The following is a 21,245-nucleotide window of genomic DNA, read 5'->3' as shown; positions in this document are numbered from 1 at the left end:
AGTATTTTCATTTAATTACATATATGAGTAATTGGTATTTGTGTATTACTTTGGAGTTTGCATTCATTGTTTTCGATTTTATTTTATTATTTTTTCTTGTGGACATGCTTAGGTTTTGTGTTGACTTGATTTCAGTTTGCTTGCTTTTCTGTATGAATGCTCGGTTCTGGTTCATACATTTAATTCACATGTGCAAGAAACAGAGAAAAGTGCATAAGAGTGAGGAGAGTTGTGGTGTGATGAGGAAAAGAGGAAGGCTGAAACACTTGACTGTGCACTGTACTTGCCATTGTTGATCTATTCAGCAGGAAGGAGGCAGACATGTTTATCACGGCTTCAAGTGTGATTGGAACCCGCGATGGCGACAGGAAGAAACATGTAAAAATCAGGTATGCTCTCTGTGTATGCATCACGTCATTTTACTCTGGTAGTTTGGTCAAGACGCTGGCGACTTTTCTTTCATTTTCTTGATGAAGCTGTGTGGCACAGTTGTCTCAGCTGAAAAACATACTTTTTAAGAGTGCTTTATCAAAAAAAATTTTACTTGACTTGGCTAAGCTGTCTACAAATGTTCCACAACACTGTAAGTGAGTAAATCTGCTTATCAAGAGGACAGGGTCGGTTGAATTTCCCCCACTGTACGTTTGTGTACACCCTTCCGTGAAGCTTGACTTTCCAAAATGGGCTGTGTGCATTCGGTTGGAGGATCCCCTCCTCCACATCGAACGATATCAAGTGATACGCTATCTGATATTTTGAGTCTGTCCATATGAGTACTAATTCAATCAAATTAAAATATAGTGCAGTATGACACCGAATAAACTAATATAATATGTTTCAGAACAATGATGTAGTTTAAAACCCAGTGCACTTAATATATGCAGTTGTTTTAAAATAGACCTATTTGATTATATGATTCCCAATGATACAATGCACCAAATAAATGCCCTGAAAAATATTTTATGGTAGTAAGCATACCTCCTCGCCCCACCTGACAATGTGTTAACTGCACACCGTCACGTTAAAAATCTGTCTGACGAGACCGTCGTAATTGGAGGCCCCTGAATTCTAATTTTCTGAGGCATGCAGTGGCCTTAACCTGCTTTGCCACACTCTGTAGAAAAGGCTCTCATGGGGGCCTTAAAACCTGATGTAAAGGGTCATCTATCAAGCCGGGCTCAGTTGCGGACTTTAGTGAAAATGGCAGAGGAGGGATGAACAAGAGGGTACAATGAGAGGAGTGACAGAGTAGGCAGAGAATGAAAGGGTGAGCACAGCTTTGTGTTCTTTTGGGGCCTGTCGCTGTCAGTGTGTCAACAAGGCGGTGGGTTTGAGGTGCGTTTCACGGGACACTGGAGGGGGACTACCCTGCTCTGTTGATAGCCCAATGACGAAGCATATGTCACCTGTCTTCAGTGAATGAGGCTCCTCCTTCGGCCAGAGTGATCATTGTTAACACCATCTGAGACAGCATCCACAAAACACACATGTGCCAACAACACAAGCTTGTATTGCTTACGAGATTAAAACAAAACAAAACAAACAAAAAAAAAATGTAAAATAGAATTCATGCTGAAGTTGAAGTATATTTATTACTGGTTTAAGCATGATGCTGTCGGATGTGTTTGTATGACTGAGGTGATATTTTTGTTTGTTTGCTTTACATTGGATGTGTGCGTGTGAAGCTAAATATATGTGTGGAAAAAAAATAATTGTATATGTAACAGTGAGACCAGGACAGCAGTATGGCAATGATTATAGCCCATGAGAAGTGCAAAAGACAGGCCGGGAGTCCGCCAGTTGTAGTCGTGTTAAGTCCAGATAGAGGAAATGTTGGAATAATAAGAACAGGAAGGCTAAATGGCCTCTGAAACACACCCCTTTCTGACCTCCCCTGAGCCTGGCCGACCAGGATGAAAGATCCAGTCACTTTCTTCTTCTTAATGGTTTCCTTGGTAATCAGTGCAGCGGAAGTACTCCAGTCCAGGGTGATTAGCCCAGGCTAGTATTCCTTAATCGCCCTTGCTCCGTTCTCATGCTTTAAAGAAAGAAATGAGAGGAGGAAGGAGTGAGAAGAAGGGGGGACAGGAAGCAAGGGTGATAACAGGACTGGTGTGTTTAAAAAGAAAGCGGTGGGGTATATACGAGATGATTTGGGAAGGATGCAAGGTAAAAGTTCCGGTGGGTGGGGGTTCTTATTTAGCAGGCTCTTTTTTCGCATGACAATGTTTTCCCTAAGATTTTTTTAGTAAGTGAGAAAGGTCACTGGTAGCAATGGAATCACATATCTTAAAACATGACCTCCCAAACAACAGTAACTCACCTTAAATGCAACATGTTACAGATTTGCAATAATTAGCTCATGCATTTCCCTAAAATGTTTCTTCTCTGTGCACTTACATTGCTTTCCACAAGACAATATGTTGATGACTTATTAACCAGTCAGCCATCCTTAAACATTTTCACATATGGATCACTCTTCCAGAAACGAGCAGGGACACTCTGGTTTTACTGTGGCTTCTACAACGGAGGGCCAGTAAACTAAGTCAGTCTGTGGGCTGATAGTGACTGATGCTGGGGCCACAGCATTTAGCCTTACCAAAAATCTGGCACAGCATAAGTCACATTTACAGGGAGCCAGTCATTCTCTTGTGTTGTTTCATCCTCCAAGCCTTGAACTGAAGATTCTCTTCTAATGTGCTCAATAAATGGGTGTCAGTTATACACATATTTACATAATTTGTCCCTAACTTAAATACATATTTACATAATTCGTCCCTAACCTAAATACAGGGGGTCCGGTGTGTGCAAATGTATATAAATTTTTATTTTTCCGTGGTGTATTTGGTATTGGAGTAAAGCAAAACCAATCAAGTTACAATGCTTTCATTCAGTGGCTCTTGGCCGATGTTACAAACTGCATTTTTTAAACAATCAACTAATAACTGCATCAGAATACGCTTTAAGAGAAGCACTCACTTTCCTGCTATATTACATTGTACACAACAACTGTGCAAATTGAGCGAAATCTACTTCTACTAGATGCTTTAACGGGCACTTTTGAATAACAGTTTTTAAAGTTTGTTCATATAGCACTTTTATTTGATCACTTTTATTTAATTCATATAACACCTCTATTGATAAATTACTACGACTATTGGGATTTAAGATTATTCATATCAAACAGCAATATGCAGACATATCTTTCATAATATCATGTTATATACAATAAAAATGACATCAACATTGTACATCATTTGTATTATATATTATATTCCCTCTACCACTGAGAATTGAAAGGACATTTGATGATAAATCGACTCGATAAAAATGATCATACATCCATCTTAGCTGCTTATCCTTAATGCTAGTTTGTCCCAGCTGTCTTCGGGCAATATGTGCTGTACACCCTGAGTTGGTTGCCAGCCAATCGTAGGGTACTCATAAAAAACTACCCTTCATACTCAAAAAGACACCTTGTGACAAGTTAGAGAGTTTTATTTACCTATCATGTAAAGCATTTAGAATGTGTTATGAAAATGGAGTACCCGGAGAAAAGTCACACAGGCACAGGGAGAACATGCAAACTGCCCACAGAAAAGCGAACCCACAACCTCTGCACTGTGAGACATGTTAAACATTCTTCCATCATACCCTTGAATTATCAGCAATGAAATTGAAATCACAAAATTACAATGAATTCCCATCCTTATATAGTTACATGTAGATTGTGGTGCACATGGATCTTGTCTTGGACCACTCATTATTAATTCATTTATCCATCCATCCATTTTCCGAAGCCGCATCTCTTCACTTGGGTTGCCGGTTTGCTGGTGCCTATCCCAGCTTACTATGGGCTGAACTGGTTGCCAGCCAATTGCAGGACACACGGAAATGAACAACTACTCACACACACAATCACGGCTAAGAACTATTTAGAGTAGACATGGAACAAAATCAAATTCTGGCTGTTTAATAACTATGAGCAAAAAAATCATAGTATCACAGTATTGAAATTACGGCTCCAAAACATATAATGTTAAAATATTTATTTGATAAATTGCCATTTTTCCCTACATTATAATTTTTTTTTTAAAATAAAATATATAATACAGCATTTATTACAATTACCAACATTTACCATACTAAATTATAATAAATATCTTAGTAAAATCAAAACAAGCCTTCCGTAAGCAACACGGTTTTGCGCTCTATCAAATGGATAATGTACATAAATTCTTTCTGACTGAACACATGCAATTTTAACTGAAATATAGGCAGTTAGCAAAAAAGACCAAGATTTTAATTAAAAAAAAGATCAAATCGATCATTCAACTACAGTCTTATGTGTCAATTAACAGTACAGTGTAGATTCTGTCATTTTACCTACCCTATTTCCCAAACACACGCAGCTTTCTGTTAAGGCAAGCGGATGAGATCATAAAACACTAATCTGCGTTTGTTATGCGTTGCATCATACGTTTGAAACACTGCTTTTTGCAAGACCAAGACAGATACTGAAACAACATTTTCATCTTATAAAGTACCAGATAGTGTTATGAAGGACACTTTTTACGCTTGACGCCGCTATTGGGTAATGATAATGTTCCAAAGGCTGTCTGGCATTTTTCAAAATAAAGATTGGTCACAGCTAAGCATTAAGTGTAGTGTCCTTGATGCCGTATCTGATGCCACTAGACATTTAAAGTGCGGGAAAGAAATTGCTCCAAATGCATATGATGTATCTCAAAACAAAATCGTATTAGTGTTGTATGATCAGATCCGCTTGCTGTTTTCGAAAGCCAAAATTTTCAAGATAGCTGACTTAATTTATTTGTCCGGGGGTGAAGTTCAATTCGTTCACCTTCTGAAGCCACACTTGTTGAAATACTGCTCGGGTCCTACCTCATGCAATATCACATAAAAGTAGCATATGATAACATGTTTACCCGGCTGCCGTCGCTTACTTCGAGTAGTACTGAAGCCGGCAAACCAATAGAAGGATGATGTGATTGCCTGCTGCAACAGAGGAGGACTTACATATGATACATAATGAGAGATACACTCTGTAGCTGCCCGCTAAGGTAGATGACGAGGGGAGAAAAAAATACCGCTTCTGACACTTGGATGGTTATAAATAACCATGACTTTTAAAACTGCAATATATTGCCAATCCAGTTATCCTCCCATGTCTAATTTAGAGTGTCCAATACACCTGCCATGCATGTTTTTGGAATGTGGGTGGAAGCCAGGGTACATCCATGCAGGCTTAAAGGGAACATGCAAACTCCACACAGGAAGGTCAGAACTGAACTGTAAAGCGGACGTGCTAAACACTCTTCCATTGGGCCACCCTTTAATTTCTATATGTCTGTTAGAATTGTAGGCAAATATCAAAAATAAATTGAAAGATTTGACTATTCTGTTTAAGGCAAACACTTAATTTAATGTGAAAGGTTGCTTTTTTTATTTTTATTTTTTAGGCCTCTCGCTTTTTTATCATAGTGGAAACATTTTTTTAAGCTTGTTTGTGCAAAGGATTTGTTTTCATCTCGGAATTCCCCCATCTCTAGGTAATGATGCTCTTTTGGTTACCATCCAGTTCAACTTTTGTGTCTTCTATTCTGCTCTTTTCTGTTGTGCAGTGATCACATTACAGCAGTTACATTTTCAAAATGTCTTTGGTAATAGGAATATGTTTGAAAAAAGATATGATACATATCCAGCCACCTGTGGAGAGACCATTGAGTTACCTCACCTGAGTGTTTGAGTTATCCCCTACAGAGATTTGACATTTTGAAGTCCAGCTATTTATGTTGCAGTGTTTGAAAATACTCCATTTGTGTTTTATTGTGGACACGCACAAACATTCACAGGACACAACCCACATTCGAGCGCTACAAAATCGCTCTATTTTTTTAGAATCAGAGCACCCAATTTTAACAGAACAAAAAATATTGGAACATCATTAAACTAAACAAAAACATGAAAAACAGAAATCTGCCTTTCAGGAAAAAACTATTGTTAAGCTGAGGGAAAATTGAAAACCATTCAGATTTGTTCCACAAATGAAGGCTAAGAAGACAAATACAGTATCTACTTATACTCTCACCAATGCAGCTATTTGGACAGATGTTAGACATCACTCCTAATATGACCAACACGTTTATCACTACGGACCGGGTGGGTTGGGGTCTGAATACGAAGGGCACATAAAATATGAACTCATCATCAACACCATACTAATGGGAGCCCTTAGCTTGTTTCCCTCTTCACACAGATGCGATGTCAGGAGTCTCAAACATACTTTTGAGGCTATTGCCATTTGCAGGCTCATCTAATTTGGTAAAAAAATAGGTTGAGAATCCATTCCTTGTCAATCTGTGGGTTCTTCTGGCTGAAAAGTAGTTCTCAAAGTCCTTCCCACCAAAAACAATCAATCACTATTTCAAGTAGGACTCCTGGTATTGGCTAGTAAAAGCTTTCTTTTTCTTAAAGGTTGTAGGCTTGTCACCTGTCTCTTGAATGGGCTTTTTCCCTTTCCCTAAGTTATCTTACTCGTTTCACTTCTTTGTTAGTGAACTTTTGACAATCATTTGACAGAGAAAAAGCTGTCTCACCTTCAAAATAAAGGGTTTTTAAAATGAAATCTTTCAGATGCAGGTAATATATAAAAAGGAAATACAGTAGGTTATTATTTTGGGTGCGGCTCATATGGCCTGGTACCAGGTGATCCACGGTTGGGGACCTTGGTGTATCTAGATGACTGTAACTGCAGAGCTACTGATACATCAAGGAACAAACCGGTGAGTAGACCAAAGAAAACAATATTCATTGATAACTGTAGAAAATAAAGAAATTGGTCACTGGTCATTTGTCAGTACATTTGGATATACGTTTACATTTTGAAACCTGCACTTCAAACAGCTGCCTTTACCAATAAAACTCCACTAACATTACGTTATGTTACACCCACATAGAAATTTATAATGTTTATCAAGCTAATATAACAAGATTAGGTATGTTTTCCTTGCTGGACTATTAATATTGGCTCACTGAAGACTAAGCCCAAGGAAAGAAACAATTCTGTGTCTCAAAAACGTTCACTGAGTCATTGTGATGTAACCTTATACGTAAATGTAACCTTCTTTGTCTTAAACACATTTCTTTTGATTTTATTTTGTTTAAAGATAAATGAAGAACAATACGGAAGCATTCATTTTTTTATGAAACGTAATGCTTAAAATATAGGAAGACTCTTCATGATGTAATGGTCGGGCAAATAAAATAATGAAGTAGGCTTCATGTGACCTGTAGTTTGCCCAGGTTATCACCATTGCAATATTCAATTGAAAGACATGTTCTCACATATAAAACTCATAGTCAAAGATAAAAACAATGGTTGTAGACAGACAGACGGGCAAATCAAATACACCAACCGTTAGTTGCACTACGCTGTATAGTATAGTGAGTGTCAGTGATCCTCCCTTCTCAGGCATTTCACGTAGCTTTATCCAAGAGTTGTTAGGTCACCCTGCCACCAGCATCGCACAGTTGAATGACGCCACATGTTCCTGGTTTTGGATTACTGTGTGCTTCCCCTACAAAACAATTCATATGAGACTTCAGTTCAGTCTCAGGACTTGGGAAATGGATACACCATGAACAATCTCCTCAATCTCATATCATGTAGGGTATAACATGAAAATGAGCACTGACCCTCTTTGGTTGCCAGCTTGTATCTTAAGAATCACTCTATCAACAACTATCAATGAGATTTCCTTTGGGAACAGCACTTGACCTCAACGAGGTGGCATGGAAAGACTTATTGAGCTTTAGAGTGAAGCTGTCTTAACATTTTGCTTGGCATCTAAGTAAGCATTCACTGGATTTAAGATATTATGTCGGTACTTGAAGAAATAAATAAAATATTGTGTTCACTCACCCATTGGTCTGTTCAGCTCTTTGTTTGTTGTAAAGTTTAAGTGCTCATTTCTTCCTGCCAAACCATACTGGACTCTTTGGTACCATTAAAAACTCTGCAGCCCAACGTAACATTCAAGACAAGCTTGTAGATATTCTTATTTATCCAGGTCATTTCTTTATCCGGGCATTGTATTGATTACTGTCACAGTTCGCCAGTTCAGCCACCTCACTTCCAGCCTCACCTGCTCAGCCCTCCTGCTAATCAGCCCCAAAGACTAACACCTGCAACCACTCACCCGCCCAGTATAAAGCCCGGTCACTTCCCTTCACAACCTGCCAGATTGTCTCTATTCGTCCAGCCGAGCATTCCATCACTTCCTCTTGCCTGATTTCCCTTGATCTGACTCTGTCCGTCCCTGACCCTCCGTTTGCCTGCCGCCTTTATCTGATTCCTTGTACTTCGACCCTGCCCGAACTCGACCACCCGTTAGCCTGCCGATTCAACCTATCCACTCGAGCCCCTTCCTCGTCGACTCCTGCCCGACCGATTGCCTGCCACGGTCCCGCTTCCCCGACAACCCCCCCACAGCCAGCCATTTTCATCAGCCTCCATCTCAGCAAGTATCCCACGATAAATCAACGCTCAGTTGCCAAACCCACCACCTGTGTGTGCTTGGGTCCTCCTTCCAGTAGCCCTGACAGTTTACAACCGGATTGCTTTACTGTATTCGTCCTCAAGGACGTTTGGACTGCCATCAGAAAAGGCTTCATTAGTTTTTGCAAAATGACTTGGTTAGGACTAGTGATGAACTTTGAACTTTGACCTTTGGGAAGGGAACTTTGAACAGTTCTCACTGGGATTAATAATCAATCAATCAATCAATCAATCAAATTTTATTTATATAGCCCTAAATCACCGAAGTCTCAAAGGGCTTCACAGAATGAAAAGAGGTCGTACAGAGACATCTTTTCAGTATAGGGTACACAACAGCATCCCCTGTCAAAGCTCCCAGAAGGGGAAGGAAAAACTCAAAAACCCCAAATTTGGGGAAAATCAGAAACCTCCAGAAGGGACCACAGGTGGGAGGAGCCCCCTTCCAGGCCCACAGGTTGGAGTGGATGCTGCATGTACCAGACACAGAAACAACATAAATTACAGAAAACATATTGTTCTATATAGTGCAGTGATGTCTTGACAGCAGGCAAGGCCATTGGGCAGGAACCATCCCACATTCCAGCCAGGTGGACTGCAGACGGCCGAACTCCTAACCCGTGATGGTCGACCAACGCAGGACCCAATGGAGGCGGTCAAGTCAACCCTCACCATCTAGCTAGCCCCCTCTCCCAGCCGGAAGAGGGGGGCAGGAAAAAAGAAAAAAGAAGAAGGCTACAGACAGGCTAAATTAACTAAATACTTTTGAATATAAATGTGTTTTTAGTCGGGATTTAAAGATTTCTACTGAGGTGGCTGCGCGAACTTCCATAGGTAGGGCATTCCATAGTACTGGCGCGCGAATGGAAAATGCCCTTGATCCCGCAGACTTCTTTTTAGCCCGTGGGGTCGATAGCAAACCGGCATTTTGCGATCGAAGTTGTCGGGGCGGAACATAAGGTGATACTAAGTCGACGAGATAGGAAGGAGCTAAACCGTGTAGAATTTTATAATTAACTGTATTAATTGTATTGGAAGCCAATGCAGGTCAGCTAGAATCGGAGTAATATGATCAAACTTTCTCGTCCTTGTCAATAGTCTCGCTGCTGCATTCTGTACACACTGCAGGCTTTTAATGTAGGACATGGGAAGTCCAGAAAACAAAATGTTGGAATAGTCTAGGCGCGACGTAACAAATGCATGAATTAATGTTTCTGCATCGCTAAGAGAAAGAATAGGGCGAATTTTAGCTATATTGCGGAGGTGAAAAAACGCCGTTCTTGTCATGTTATTAATATGTGTTCGAAAAGAGAGAGAGGAGTCAAATATCACGCCGAGATTTTTTGCAGAACTACTTTGGGAAATAATACAGTTTTCTAGGTTCAGCGTGGTATTCTTAAGCAAGTGCTGATGATGAGCAGGGCCAATAAATAACATCTCAGTTTTATTAGGGTTGAGAAGTAGAAAGTTGGAAGACATCCATTGTTTAATCTCGGCAAGGCAAGCCTCCAGTTTACTGCACTTGCACGGATCCGTTATTTCTAAGGGCATATAGAGTTGGGTATCATCAGCATAGCAATGAAAACTAATAGCATGTTTGCGTATAATATCGCCGAGAGGAATCATGTAGATGTTGAACAGTAAGGGACCAAGTACTGACCCCTGCGGGACACCACATGAGACGGAGAAAGACTTGGAGATCGCATCACCATAAGAAACACTATGCGTCCTTCCCAGGATGTAAGATCTGAACCAAGAAAGTGCTGATCCCGAGATACCAACACAAGATCTAAGACGTTCTATAAGAATATGATGATCAATAGTGTCAAATGCGGCACTAAGATCAAGCAGTAACAATACTGATGAGATGTTGGAATCCAAGGCTAATAGAAGATCATTCGTCACTTTTACTAGGGCTGTCTCAGTTGAGTGGTTGGCCCTAAAACCTGACTGAAGGAGTTCAAATCTATTGTTGTCTATCATAAAATCGCTAAGCTGTTGTGTTACAACTTTCTCAAGAATTTTGGAAGGTGTGACACTGGCCTATAGTTAGAGAGATCTTCAGGATCTAGGTGAGGTTTCTTAAGTAATGGTTGAATGACAGCCGTCTTAAAAGTCTCAGGTACAATGCCAGAGGAGAGTGACAGGTTGATAATATTCAAGACAGATGAGCCTAAGACCGGGAATAAATCTTTGACGAGTTTGCCTGGAAGCGAGTCGAGCATGCAGGACGTCGGCTTTGCTGCATTAATTAGTTGTGTAAGACACTCCAGGGATACTAAATCAAACTGGGACAGGGTAGCCAGACTTTCATGAACCTGATTGTCCGAACTAGCATCAACACTCATAGTCGAGGTGGTGAGCGGCGCTGCCTTTTTTATTTCTTCCCTTATTAGCTGAATCCGCTGGACCCCGGAACCGGAAGTCGAAACAAAACCGACGTGTCTTGAATAATACATTCATGTCATACATACTATAAGAATTTTGGTGGAACACTTTTTATTGTCCACCTCAAACATTGTACAGTATTTTGTAAGTAGTACTGTAAGTACTGTACATTTAGGTGGGTTGGGAACCTCCTCCTTGAACCCCGTCTTAACTGGTGGAGGGGTTTGCTTGTTCCAGTGATCCTAGGAACTAAGTTGTCAGGGGCTTTATGCCCCTGGGAGCGTCATCCATGGCAAACAGGTCCTAGGTGAGGTTCCAGACTAAACACTGCTCACAGACCCCATATGATGAAAAAAAAATGGGTTTACGTTTCCCTCGCCCGGACGCAGGTCACCGGGGCCCTGCTCTGGAGCTAAGCCTGGAGGTGGCGAGCGCCTAGTGGCCGGGTTTGCACCCATGGGGCCCGGCCGGGCTCAGCCCGAAGAGATGACATGGGTCACCCCTCACATGGGCTCACCACCTGTGGAGGGGCCATAGGGGTCGGGTCCAAAGTGAGCTGGGCAGCGGCCAAAGGTGAGTACATTGGCGCACCTATCCCCGGCTACAGAAAATAGCTCTTGAACGGCCCTCGCTATCTGAACCCGAGTGGTGCTTTGTTATTGGACTTCTGTGCTCATCACTAATTGTCCATAATGAACACCATATTCAAACATAGGGGTGTCTATATGTGCACATGGCACCAGGACACCCTAGGACGCAGTTTGATGATTGACTTTGTGGTTGTATCATTGGATTTGCGGCCGCATGTTTTGGACAGTCTGGTGAAGAAAGGGGCGGAGCTGTCAACTGAACACCACCTGGTGGTGTGTTGGCTCCGATGGTGGGGAGGATGCAGGCCAGACCTGGCACACCCAAACGTATTATGAGGGTCTACTGGGAATGGCTGGCAGAATCCTCTGTCATAAGGAGTTTCAACTCCCACCTCGCAGAATTTCTCCCACATCCCTGGGGAGGCGGGGGACATTGATTCCGAGTGGGCCATGTTTCGCGCCTCCATTGTCGAGGTAGCTGATTGGAGTTGTGGCCGTAAGGTGGTCAGTGCCTCTCGTGGCGGCAATCCCCAAACCTGCTGATGGACATCAGCGGTAAGGGATGCCATCAAGCTGAAGAAGGAATCCTATCGGGCCCTGTTGGCCTGTGGGACTCAAGAGGCAGTTGACAGGTACCGACTGGCCAAGTGGAGTGTGGCTTCGGTGGTCGCCAGGGATCTCTGTGGGGGGTGCTTCGGGGTATGGGGTACCGGACGCCCTGATGCAGGCTGTTCGGTCCCTGTACGACCAATGTCAGAGCTTGGTCTGCATTTCCGGCAGTAAGTCGAATTCGTTTCCAGAGAGGGTTGGACTCCACCAAGGCTGCACTTTGTCACCGATTCTGTTCATTACCTTTATGGAAAGAATTTCTAGGTCTAGTTGAAGCGTGGGGGTCCGGTTTGGGAGCCTCAGCATTGCATCTTTGCTTTGTGCGGATGATGTGGTGCTGTTGGCTTCTTCAGGCCGTGAGCTCCAACTCTCACCGGAGTGGTTTGCAGCCAAGTGTGAAGCAGCAGAGATGAAGATCAACACCTCCAAATCTGAGACCATGGTCCTCAGTCGGAAAAGGGTCGGGGAGGAGGTCCTGCGCCAAGTGGAGGAGTTCAAGTATCGCGGGGTCTTGTTCACGAGTAAGGGTAGGATGGAGCATGAGATCGACAGACTGATCGGTGCAGCGTCTGCTGTCATGCGGACTCTGCACCGGTTTGTCGTGGTGAAGAAAGAACTGAGTTCTGTTTACCACTCGATCTTCGTTCCTGCCCTCACCTATGGCTATGAGCGGTGGGCTGTGACTGAAAGAGCAAAATCCTGGATACAAGCGGCCAAAATGAGTTTCCTCTGCAGGGTGTGCGGGCTCTCCCTTTGAGATAGGGTGAGAAGCTTGGTCATCCAGGAGGGACTCATCGTTGAGCCGCTGCCCCTCCGCTCTGAGAGGAGCCAGCTGGGGATTTTTGGGCATGTCCCACTGGAAGGAGGCCCCGGGGATGACGCAGGACACGCTGGAGGGACTATGTCTCTCAGCTGGCCTGGGAGCACCTGAGAATCCTTCTGGAAGAGCTGGATTAAGTGGCCGGGAAGAGGGAAGTCTGGAAGACCCTGGAAGACAGCGGTGGAAGATGGATATATAGTAATTTGAATTGGCCCTATGATGGGTAATCCAAACCAATGTGAATTAGTGAATGCGTGCAATGCGTGCAAAAACCTGAGGTAAAAATGTCACAATTTTATACACATATTAAAAATTAGTAACAATCTACTGCACAATTAAATTGAATAACATAATTATACAAAGGAAAAATGACATTTACCTTTGAGGCGACATGACTTGAGCTGGTGGTGGGTGGAGGCGGAGGGGAGCAGAATTTTTTTTTTTTTTTTCTTAACGAAAACTTGTCTTAAATGAGAACATATCACCGGCGATTTCCTACTCTTTAATCCATAATAGAAGAAGTCTCTCCATTTTGTTGTTGACCGAGGTCCGTCCCCTGACAAGGAAAGTCTTGCCCTTAGAAGACTCACTTATTTCATAGCTTCCTTGTTATTGAGAATTGTACCGATCGTCGAGCGGTTACTGCCATACTCACTAGCAAGGTTAACTCTGTGTGCGCCTCCTTGGTATTTTTTTATTATCTCCTGCTTCGTTTCTATCGTCATCATTGTCTTACTTCTTCCTTTACTGCCACTTGCAATTTTGGAAGCCATGTCTAACAGATAACGCTTGCAAAGTCTTCACAACACACGACCAGCTCGTGCCATCAAGCTAGATGAGGGCGTTCCGCATTTCTGTGATTGACGTGACGCTGGCCAATAGCATATCCGCATCTCTGTGACTGAGACCGTGACTGTGACCTTAATCGACCAATAGCATATTGGCATTTCCGTGACATGCGAGAAAAGTTGTTTCGTTGATGCAGCAAAGCGAAAAAAATAGTGTGGACACAATGACCGGCATGTCGGATGGTTCGTAAGATGAAAGGTTTGTGCGTAAGAGGGGGACAAAAAAAACGCCGCGGTCCACGTCGTAGGATAAAAAATGCGTAAAACAGGGGGTTCGTAAACTGGGGGCCCACTGTATATATATTTATCCACGAGGGGTGTATCTAAAGTTTTAAACATCATGTATTAGCAAAGGTGATGCATGTCCAACAAAAGAATTCTTCCACACTAATAAAAGCGAAGACTATATAGGATAGTGCTGTAAATGAAGTTTCATTTTCACTACTCACTTGCATATATGCTTTTGGACACTTGTACATATATTTGCAGTTTAATTAAATTGACAAGAAATGCCATTGTTGGGAACTATTCCAAGCTGGATTTCTTGTCATTTTGAGAATTGTATGTGTTCAATGGAATGAATGGAACCAATGGAGAAAACCTCGAGTGTAACATTTAACGAAATTTGTGCGGTAGACAGCGTTGTTGTTGCTTTTGTATTTTATAACATGGAATTCTTGATGTGGACAAACGTATTTGACAGAATAATGATGATAATATTTAGCACCCCAATTTACACCATACTGTCTGTGCGCTATGATTAACTCACGAGCCGTTAAGGTGTCCCTCTGTCCAAAGTTAGCTGGGATAGGCAGTTGTACCGTAATTGGGGGTACTTCATTAATGGTTGTAGTGATTTAGGAGTGTTTACCCCAATTCAACAAGGGGAGCCAGTGATTCATTTTGAGGGTATAAATGATTAACAAGCATTTAAGATAAATCCCCAAAATTTAACAAAATAATTTATTTAAAATAACGGAAAGCACCCGTGTCAGAATCGGTGTTGACACTCTGGTGACAACTGCTGGTTTTCTAATAAATTCCTTTGCCTAATTTTTAAGGATTTTTTTAAATGCATATTGACCAGAATTTACCAATATATTGATCAATAGCTCTGCGGTTGGTTGGGTTAGGGACTCCAAAATCGCCAAACAAATCAGTGACGTCCCTCCCTTCATGCTACAATCTCTGGTTTTCAAATAAATTCCTTTGCATTTTTTTAAGTCTCTAACCCAACAAACAGCCGAGCTATTGATCAATATATGGGTAAATATTGATCAATAATCATAAAAAAAATCCTTAAAATTTGACATAGGAATTTTTCAGAAAATCAGAGATTGTAGCGATCACAGAATGATGTCACTGATGTGTGTGGTGATTTTGGAGTCTCTAACCCAACAAACAGCCGAGCTATTAATCAATATATTGATAAATATTGATCAATAAGTTTAAAATTTAACAAAATAATGCGCCCACGTTAGAATCGGTGTTGACACGCTTTTTTTTTTTTTTTTAAGGAAATGATTACGTCCCGTGAAACAACCTCCTGTTCAAATACAAAGTCAATTTACGTCCAATCAGGTTGCCACTTCTCGTCCAATCAGTCGTGAGTCCACTATTCCCTCCTGCCCCCACCACTTCCGGTTTGATCTTTAAATAATAGTGTTTCTCGAAATGTTGCGTGCGTTTGTGAAAATGTTGCGCGCGTTTGTGAAAATGTTGCGTGTGTTTCGACTTTTGTAAAGTATTTTCTTTTCTTTTTGTGCGTTTTGTTTTTAAATTGCGTTTTTCTTTTTGTTGTTTTGTTTTGTCTTTTGAAATGCGTTTTTATTTCTTTGTTTTGTTTCTCGAAATGTTGCGTGCATTTGTGAAAATGTTGCGTGCGTTTCGATTTTTGTAAAAAGTTTTTTCTTTTCTTTTTTGCGTTTTGTTTTTAAATTGCGTTTTTCTTTTTGTTGTTTTGTTTTGTCTTTTGAAATGCATTTTTCTTTCTTCGTTTTGTTTCTCAAAATGTTGCTTGCATTTGTGAAAATGTTGCGTGCGTTTCGACGTTTGTAAAAAGTTTTTTCTTTTAATTTTTTGCGTTTTGTTTTTGAATTGTGTTTTTCTTTTTGTTGTTTTGTTTTGTCTTTTGAAATGCGTTTTTCTTTCTTCGTTTTGTTTCTCAAAATGTTGCGTGCATTTGTGAAAATGTTGCGTGCGTTTCGACTTTTGTAAAAAGTTTTTTTTTCTTTTTTTGCGTTTTGTTTTTGAATTGCGTTTTTCTTTCTTCATTTTGTTTTGTGTTTTGTAAATGTGTTTTTCTTTTTTAAATTTTGCTTTGGTATATGTTTTTTCATTTGCACTTCAGGGCCACCGTAGATTTGCCTCATATTAGACTTTGTTTTGTTTGAGCATCAGATTTGTGTTTCTATACTTGTGGGGGATTGATAGGTTGATTCATATGCGCCAGTATTTTTGATAGTGCAACTTGAGATATTTGGCCTAAAGCTCCCATCAGGGAGCATTATGTTCATTTTACACAGCCCATATTTATTCCTGCAACATACACAAACAAACTCACATACATTGTATGGATGTCTCATTCCAGCACTTTTTTTTGATGATGCATTAAATTGTGTAAAGTTGCATCTCGCTCTGTGTGCACATGTATGAATGTATGTATGTGTTTGAAGTAGGGATCCTCCACCTGTGCCGTTTGAGAGATAATCCGGTTAGGTCTCTGTCTCGTCTCAGCAGCCGAGCGATGTGGTTGAAGCTCACCAGTACCCCTCAGGGTTCCGGGGCGCCTCTCTCGCCAATCGCTTTGGCTTAAGCATGGTGCGGTAAGGAGATGAGGCCTGACTCGGCCCTCGTTACAGAAATTAAATGGATCAGGGAGTAAACATAACCAGCTTTTTTTCTATGAACTCCGGCTCGAAGCAGACAGAATATGAGGAAGATGGAGACGGAGGGTGGGAGGAATAGGAGGACGAGAAGGCAAAATTCCTCCTCTAATTACTTCATGGGTCACACTTCTGCAGGCAGATGTCAAAATCCACCACTCTCTGATGTGAGGAGAGAGGTGAAGAATAGGATAGTGAGAGCAGGGAGGTATAGGGGACGAGTAGTAGGAACATGAGAAAGCAGGGCACAGTAACGAGAGAAATAGGAAGGTTTGGAGATTTGAAAAAGATGATGCACTTGAATGTGTCTTTTCCAAATAAAACAGTGAATAGGTGAAAAAAAAAGTAGAGTATGACACTTGAGAAGAGAGCCGATACCAATAATACTTTACACACGTTAAAAGCAACACTTTGACATCAATTCTTTTGCTTGTATGAATACTTGTAGGAGTCATTGTTGCATTCAGCTCAAGAATCTGGGGTAGTGTAAGGCAGTGGTTCTCATAGTGAGGTCCGCAGCACCCCATGGTTCATGGCCTGACTGCAGGGGGTCTGTGAATCCCTGTGTCTCTTACACATAATGCATATTTACTAACCAACTTGCGTCCTTCAGACTTATTCAACAAAACTTGACAACTTACAAACATTATTAACAACTTCGTCCGCCATTTTGTTTTGATCTCAGGGAAAAAAATATGACCAGACGCGTCATCAGACAGACGTCACCACAGTACATGCTACATTACAGTACTGATCTGCAGTGCTTTGGTAAAAACTTCACCAAAAAAAAAAAAAAAACAAACTTCAGAGCGCACGTCGTATACTACTTAGATCAGTAATTCATTGCTACTGTATTCGCTTCACATGAAAAATGTACACGTCTTATTAATATGGTAATTTATCCATGTATGTAACGTTTTAGCGAGAGGGGATCGGCAGAAGACAAATAACTGCAAGAAGTCGCTAAGTTGAGCGAAGTGTAAAAAATATAATAAATTGACTCGGAGATGGAAATCAGAAAGTGTTTCGCCTGCAGCAGGGAGGAATGGAGTAAATGAAGTCCAAACTAGGTAGACATCACAAGCCTGTCTTAAGTTCATGCTAAGTTAGCTTACATCGTTCCTTGTGTCAAGACAACCATATTCATTTGTGTTACGGGCTATCGGGGGAATTTGCATGGAGTTTCAACAGCACAAAACGATGATCTTTTGGAGAACACCGCATTAAGCGTGTCTGAGTTGACTGATAGAGCGTCTGAAACAGGGATATGTAACTTTTCTGGCCCACAAATGGGTTTAATCCGTACTGAGAGATGACTTTTGTAAAGTATAAAATTGAGCTGAATTTTTTAATGAATAAATACTTTGAAAAGGTTTTTATCAGTGGTGGATCCCTCAGGGCCAGCAAGGCCCTCTCTGCTGGCCTAATATAACCTGACATTATCGTAACTATACTAAAATAATTATAATAACAATAATAAAATTCAATTTCATTTTAAATTTAGTTTTTACTAGAAATATATATTTTAAATAGAAAATTATTCTGTCCGTTTCGTGTCATCTTATAGTCATATGGTTACACTCCTCCTAAGTGCTGCAGTTTTAGTGTAGAGTTTTTAGCCAATTAGAATTCAGCGAACATGTGTCTAGGCAAACTTCATGTCAGACTTCATGTCTGCCTGAGCCCGGAGGCGCTGGGCATTTGCTTGAACAGTATGAAGGCTTCTGTGCAGTGAGCAATGACATATTGTGTACGGGCCCATATTTTTGTTAGACAGCTGCAATAGCCAATCGACCCATAAAAACGCCTTCAAGAACCCCCACGTAGAACGTGTCGGAACTGGACGCCCACTGCAGGAAGGCGGTGCTTTATTGATCCACCATGTTTAACAGTGGAAGTAGTTAAAGTTATTTTAAAAAAGAGAAGAAAAAATGTTGCTCAACCAGCTAACGTAAGCATTAGGGTACATCAAAGCCAGACCCTTTTTTTTTTTTTCAACCCACAATGACTGAAGAAGAGCAAAACGGAACTTGGACCGAGGTGACTCTCAGCATTGGTGTCCATGTCAATACAAAAGGATTCATTATTGAAATTGAAGTGCAAAGACAAACTCTACAACCAAGTCATGAGAGTCTTTCTGAGGAAAAAAATATGAATGGATTTTGTATTGAAATAACTTCGGGACTTCCGTTTTGGGTGAGTTAATATGTTTTTGTCATCTTATGTCATTCATACTCAATTGTCATGTTTGGTTGGAATTGGTTGTGAGTTTGTGGGATTTTGTTCTTGTTTCTGTTCCACTTGTGTCTGCCTTTATTGTCTGCATTCTCGATTTGGTCCACTTGTCTGGTGATACTTAGTCCAGTTTTACTCCCGGTTGGGTCCTGCCTCATTTCCTTGTTTAAACTTCCTTTTTTGAGCCACTTATTTCTCAGTTTTCCTACATTTATTGGGTCCTCTTCCTTTCTCCTCTCAACTCACCATGCCCAGACACTTATAGTATATTGCCATTTGTAATGTTGCATACAATCTTGTTCAAGCTTGCCTGCTCTTTGTGGACATAAAACTTCATGACAAACAATTAGAAATTTTTAGTACTTATTCTAAGGTTTGTCATGTAGAATGATAAGTTTTATTTGCTGATGTGGGTTTGTTGATGTTTAAATGCTCTGAAAAATCATGCATAGCCCAGCACTACGTATGAGGGGTCCAGACACTGAAGGCCTAAGTGTGAAATTCACAGACCGCCACTGGGTTTTATGATCAATAGTAATGTTAATATTTTTATGATTAATAGTCATGCTGTATTTGTTCCGGATAGTGTTAAAAAAATAAGTTGATGGTTTAAAGTTATGTAATTGTATGCCATGACTTTGTTAGAATAGATTTTCCTCCACGTGCCCACAATATTCAATGATTTTGACAACCCCACTTATGAAAGTGCAGTGGTTCTCAAATGGTCTACATTCAGGAGGAAAAAAAATATTCCCCGTCATCGAATTGTGGACCAAATTTTTAAACCATTCACATTTATTTTACAGAAAATTCACAGTCAACGTGTCTTTCCTGACAACGATTCTGGGATCTGTCCCCCCCTTTCTAAAAGTGCCTTCTATATAGTATCTTTATTATTTAGGCCCAAAGCAAACTCAACAATTTTTTAGTATCAGTGACAAACTAAACAAACAAATACTCAAAGCAAGAAGCGAGCTTTTCTACCAAAAGGGACCGTTGTATCCTGTTATATAGTGATTTGTTCATCAATTTCCTTGTGACTTGTGATGAATCGGCAGTCAGGAAAAATAAAGAAAATTCCTCAATGACTCACATCTGGCCAGTAAATATGGTAACCAGTTGAACTGTAACACGGGCCACCAGATTCACTTACATGTAATGTAATTTAGTTTTGTCTCTACTAGTCTTCCTCACTTGAAGCAACATCCATCTACTTGCACATTAAACAAAATCAAATGAGATGCTTCCTCGTGCGCTGTTGTGCCCGTGTAGTGAGTTACTTCTGAAAGTTCTCGCATCCTTGTAGCCTTGGAGCACGCAAGCATTGTGTGAAGGCAGCGCCCGTGACAATATTTGCTTGTTTTTATGTAGACATAAGAAAACACTTTTGTGTTTGCATTTGTGTGCAAAAAAGAAAGAAAGCAAGACCAGTATCTAAGTCGGATATCTCAAAAGTCTTTAGAAATCCTCATTCAATGCTGCAGACAGCAATGACAAGTATGTAAGCACATAGCAGATGTTACTTGAAAATATTTTATAATTTATTTGACACACCAAAATACATTTTTTCCACAGGTTATTATTAAGGGCAAAACTGTATCCCCGGTCTGGGAACACTGCTTAAAAAAACCAAAGTAGTTATAAATTAAACATGGTGTTTTTAAATGTCAGTATCAAGCAAAGTATGGCAATGTATTATACAGTCGAACCTCTACATAGTGAACTTCAAGGGTCCGAGGAGAGAAGTTCACTATGAAGAGAGATTCACTTTATAGAGGTTTTCCTAAAATGTTCAGAATTCATTGATGAAATATGTGAATAATTTTTTAATAAATATGTAAATAATTTTATATACGTTTTTTTAAAAATAAATATGTAAATAAATGTACATTAAACAACTTAAGTTGTCTAAACACTAAAATCTAATGCGTTAAAACTAATGTAAAAACATTTTACATTGAACAAATATCTTTATTATTATTCCACAAGTCGCATTATCTCTTCTCTCTTCTTCAGAATGCCACATATCGCAGCAGGCGAAGCATCGTACTCCTTTGCAATGGCATTCTGCTTCACTCCACTCGCACACTTCCGAATTATGTCGCACTTCTCCTCCAACGACAAAGGCTTTCGCTTCCGACTTATAGATCTAGCATCCATTCTTTTCACGGCAGATTCCGACATCTTAGAATTTTCGGAGGGATGACCAGCGGAGAAACGCATGCGCAGTGGACGGCGGACGAAGTGAAAATGCAAGAGAAAGTCGCGGCGCGCGAGAGCGGCTAGGCAGGG

General features: G+C 40.7%; 1 long non-coding RNA gene across 1 annotated transcript in view; it reads left to right on the top strand.

Annotated features, from left to right (window-relative positions):
* Positions 1-314: 314 nt before the first annotated feature.
* The window catches only part of LOC148407615 (uncharacterized), a 64,020-nt gene continuing 43,089 nt past the window's right edge, over positions 315-21,245 (top strand). Inside the window, exon 1 of the long non-coding RNA XR_015863574.1 lies at positions 315-389. This is a non-coding gene — a long non-coding RNA (uncharacterized LOC148407615). The remainder of the gene's footprint in view (positions 390-21,245) is intronic.

This window comes from Hippichthys cyanospilos, chromosome 19 (assembly GCF_059441005.1).
Source record: "Hippichthys cyanospilos isolate Australia breed blue-spotted pipefish chromosome 19, RoL_Hcya_1.0, whole genome shotgun sequence".
NCBI lineage: Eukaryota > Metazoa > Chordata > Actinopteri > Syngnathiformes > Syngnathidae > Hippichthys > Hippichthys cyanospilos.
This window is presented reverse-complemented; position numbering and strand designations above follow the sequence as displayed.